Genomic DNA, 4,839 nt, shown 5'->3' with positions numbered 1-4,839 from the left:
AAAGGAACTCAGCAGGTAGGTTGTTCCAAACATCTTGGAAAACTAACCACCAATCTTCTGTTTTATGTAGGCTGCCTCAAATCCTTCTGTCTCTTAATGTCATCCCAGACAGACTCCACAATGGTGAAATGGTGAGATCAGGGCTCTGTGGGGGCCAAACCATCACTTCAGTATTTATTTTTCTTCTTTACACAGAAGATAGCTCTTAATGACATTGGCTGTATGTTTGGGGTTGTTGTCCTGCCACAGAATAAATCTGGGGCCAATCACACGCCTCCCTGATGGTATGGCATGAGTATGTATCTGCCGATATTTCTCAGAATTGAGGACACCATTAATCCCATAGGAACTAGGATACAGAAAAATGGCAGCAGGTGCTCTGGACTGATGAGTCAAAATTTGAAATAGTTGGCTGTATCAGGAGGCAGTTTGTTAGCGAAGTGCTGGAGAGCGGCACAATAATGAGTGTCTGTAGGCAACAGTGAAGAATGGTTGAGGTTCCTTGCAAGTTTGGGGCAGCATTTCTGCTAATGGAGTTGGAGATTTGGTCAGGATCAATGGTGTCCTCAATGCTGAGAAATACAGACAGATACTTATCCAAAGTATTATGCAGCAGGATAACATCACCAAATATATATTCATTTGATTTGGATTTATTTTCTGTTCGCTCACTTTGCATTTTGTTAAATGATAAAAAAAAAAACTATTAACACTTCTATTTCTACATCTATTTTTAATGAAGCAGTTGATCTACTTCCAGTGAATGTTTGGTGAATGTCACATCCACTGCGTTATAAATAAAAGCTTTTTGTGTTCAGCAGGGTAGCTCCACTTTATTTGACCAAGTTAAAGAGGGATTCCACCTAAAAAAAAAAAAAATATTAAAAGCCAGCAGCTATAAATACTACAGCTGCTGACTTTTAATAAATGGACACTCACCTGTCCCAGGGTCCAGCGATGCCGGCAGCCGAGGCCTATCGATCGCTCGGCTCTCGGCTGCTGCCGCCACCATTCTAGGTGAGGGAATCAGGAAGTGAAGCGAATCGGCTTCACTTCCCGGTTCCCTACTGCGCATGCGCGAATCACGCAGCGCAATAGGAATTCTCCACGCTGTCTCTGAGACCCGTGTGTGTCCCAGCAGACAGCGCGGCAGGACAGGAAATGGCGTAGACTCCCACGGGAGTCTATGCCCGGAAGTGGGTTTAAATACCTGTCTTTGACAGGTATCTCCACCCCCCCCCCCCCTGAAAGGTGCCAATTGTGACACCGGAGCTTTATAGGAAATATTGAACTGTGGATCAGAAATAAAGTACACACTGCTGCCATTGCTTGCAAATAACAAATGTAATGTAGACTTTTGGGGTTATTTACGAAAAGCAAATTCACTTTGCACTGAAAGTACACTTGGAAGTAAAGTCGCTGTAGATCTGAAGGGTACATGCAAGGAAAATAAAAAACAGCATTTTATCTTGCATGTGATTGGATGATAAAATCAGCAGAGCTTCCCCTCATTTCAGATCTACCCCTTAAATTTACAGAGACTGTCCTTCCAAGTTCACTTGCAGTGCAAAGTGGATTGGCCTTTCCTAAATAACCCCCTTTGTGTTGTTAGTCTTGGCACTGACAGTGCTGAATTTAATGGTATACTGACCCCTGCTGGTTTTTGTGGTATAGCAACCCAAAAGAAAAAAAAAAAAAAATCAAAATGTAGGCATTCAATTGATTCTTTTAACCACTTAAAGGGGAGGGCCACCCTGAAAAACAAAAAAATGTTAAAAATTACAAAAAATCTAAAAAAAAAAAAAAATGAAAAAAATTTTTTTTTTTACTTACCAGAAATGCCTGTTGCTAGGCACTTTATCCTAATCTTCCTCTTCCTCCTCCGCGGAGATCTTCTGTCTTCTCTCTTCGTCGCGGCGTCTTCTGGGTAATGAGTCGCGCTGTGTTCTGGGAACTGTGTGTTCCAGAACACAGCGCGTCCCATTCAGAAAGCGATGCGGGACTCGCGCATGCGCAGTAGCTGCGGGACTCGCGCATGCGAGGTAGGAAACGGGCAGTGAAGCCATAAGGCTCCGCTGCCTGTTTCCCTTACAAGGGATGGCGGCGCCGGGACCCGAGAGCCGAGGGACGGGTCGGCCTCGGGCGGCCGACATCGCGGGCGCCCTGGACAGGTGAGTGTGTTTATTAAGTCAGCAGCTGCAGTGTTTGCAGCTGCTGACTTTTTTTTTTTTTTTTTATAACCTGCCCTCCGCTTTAAGCCCCGGACCATTTTGCTGGCCAAAGGCTAGAGTACGTTTTGCGATTTGGCACTGCGTCGCTTTAACTGACAATTGCGCAACGTGGCTCCCAAACAAAATTGTCTTCTTTTTTTCCCCCACAAATAGAGCTTTCTTTTGGTGGTATTTGATCACCTCCTGCGGTTTTAATTTTTTGCGCTATAAACAAAAAAAGCGTCAATTTAAAAAAAAAATTTTTTGCTTTTGCTATTATAAATATCCCCCAAAAATATATAAAAAAAACATTTTTCCCTCAGTTTAGGCCGATACGTATTCTTCTACATATTTTTGGTAAAAAAAAAAAAAAAAAAATGCAATAAGCGTCTAATGATTGGTTTGCACAAAATTTATAGCGTCTAAAAAATAGTACAAATAGTATTTTTCTTTTACTAGTAATGGCGGCGATCCGCGATTTTTATCGTGACTATGACATTATGGTGGGCACGGACAATTTTGGCGTGATTTTGGGACCATTCACATAGCAATCAGTGCGATTAAAATTGCATTGATTACTGTGTAAATGTGATTGGCAGTGAAGGGGTTAACACTAGATGGCATTGTAGGGGTTAAGTGTGTCCTAGGGATGTGTTCTAACTGTAGGGGGGATGGGCTAGCTGTGACACATCACTAATCTCTGCTCCCGATCACAGGGAGCTATGGTCAGTGACACTGTCACTAGGCAGAACAGGGAGTTGCTTGTTTACATTAGCATCTCCCCGTTCTTCCTCTGAGACGATCGCGGGTAGCCCCGACCCGACTCACGGAGGTCCCGGCTGGCGCGCACACGATGGCACATTTAAAGGGACGTACAGGTATGCCCATTTACCCAGCCGTGCCATTCTGCCGACGTACATTGGTGTGCGCCGGTCGGGAAACGGTTAAAAACACCAACCAATCAATTCAATCTTGAAATCATGCTATCGTTACTTGGATGATTTTTACATTAAGACAAGTATTAGAATTCTTTATTATTTTGTTCTGAGGCCTTCTCCCCCCCCTATTTATGTATATAAATATAACAACCAACTTTATAAAATAAAATATGTGACCCAAAGCTTGTTCATCCGAAGCTCACCATTAGGGATGAGCCGAACACCCCCCGGTTCGGTTCGCACCAGAACTTGCGAACGACCCCCGCGTTCGGTACGAACGTTAGAACCCCATTGAAGTCTATGGGACTCGAACATTCGAATTGGAAAGTGCTAATTTTAACGGCTAATATGCAAGATACTGTCCTAAAAAGGGTTTGGCGACCTGCCTCCTGCCTCAGGGGACATGGGTCACTGCAAAAAAAAGTTTTAAAAACTACCGTTTTGGCGGGAGCACTGATTTTAATGACGATTAAAGTGGAAAAAAAAAGTGAAATATTCCTTTAAATATGGTGCCTGGGGGGTGTCTGTAGTATGCCTGTGAAGTGCCACGTGTTTCCCGTGTTTAGAACAGTCCCTGCACAAAATGACATTAAACGGAAATAACACCATTTAAAACTGCTTGCGGTTTTAATGTTACCGTATATACTCGAGTATAGGCCGACCCGAATATAAGCAGAGGCCCCCAATTTACCCCCAAAAAAACTGGCAAACTTATTGACTCGTGTATAAGCCGAGGGTGAGACATGCCTGTCCATCCCTGTGTGTGTGTCCGTCCATCCCTGTGTGTCCGTCCATCCCTGTGTGTCCGTCCATCCCTGTGTGTCCGTCCATCCATCCCTGTGTGTGTGTGTGTCCATCCATCCATCCATCCCTGTGTGTGTGTGTGTCCATCCATCCATCCATCCCTGTGTGTGTGTGTCTCCATCCATCCATCCATCCCTGTGTGTGTGTGTCTCCATCCATCCATCCATCCCTGTGTGTGTGTGTGTCTCCATCCATCCATCCCTGTGTGTGTGTGTCTCCATCCATCCATCCATCCCTGTGTGTGTGTGTATCCATCCATCCCTGTGTGTGTGTCTCCATCCATCCATCCCTGTGTGTGTGTGTGTCCGTGTGTGTGTGTGTGTGTGTGTGTGTGTGTGTGTGTCCAGCCTACCTGTGTCCCGAGCCTGTGTCCCGAGCCTCCGTCCCGTGCCTTGCCTCCTTGCCTCCGTCCCGTGCCGTGCCTTGCCTCCGTCCCGTGTCGTGCCTTGCCTCCGTCCCGTCCCGTGCCGTGCCTTGCCTTGCCTCCGTCCCGTGCCTTGCCAGGATCGCCGCTCTTCGTCGGCGCCTCGGCGGCCATTGTAAAATTCAAAAGCCGCGCCTCCGCCTTCGCCTGTGATAGGCGGAACACTGAATTTCCCAGCAGCCTGTGTTCCGCCTATCACGGACATCGTCTCATCCTCGTCCGTAGTACGAGGATGAGACGATGTCCGTGATAGGCGGAACACAGGCTGCTGGGAAATTCAGTGTTCCGCCTATCACAGGCGAAGGCGGAGCCGGAGGCGCGGCTTTTGAATTATAGAATGGCCGCTGTCTGTCTGCTCGACACGCTGATCGAGCAGGCAGACAGCGATGACTCGAGTATAAGCCGAGGGGGGCACTTTCAGCCTCAAAAAAGAGGCTGAAAATCTCGGCTTATACTCGAGTAT

This window comes from Lithobates pipiens, unplaced genomic scaffold (genome assembly GCF_037356315.1).
Source record: "Lithobates pipiens isolate NorthernLeopardFrog02 unplaced genomic scaffold, aLitPip1_a1.2 Scaffold_8, whole genome shotgun sequence".
Classification (NCBI taxonomy): domain Eukaryota; kingdom Metazoa; phylum Chordata; class Amphibia; order Anura; family Ranidae; genus Lithobates; species Lithobates pipiens.
This window is presented reverse-complemented; position numbering follows the sequence as displayed.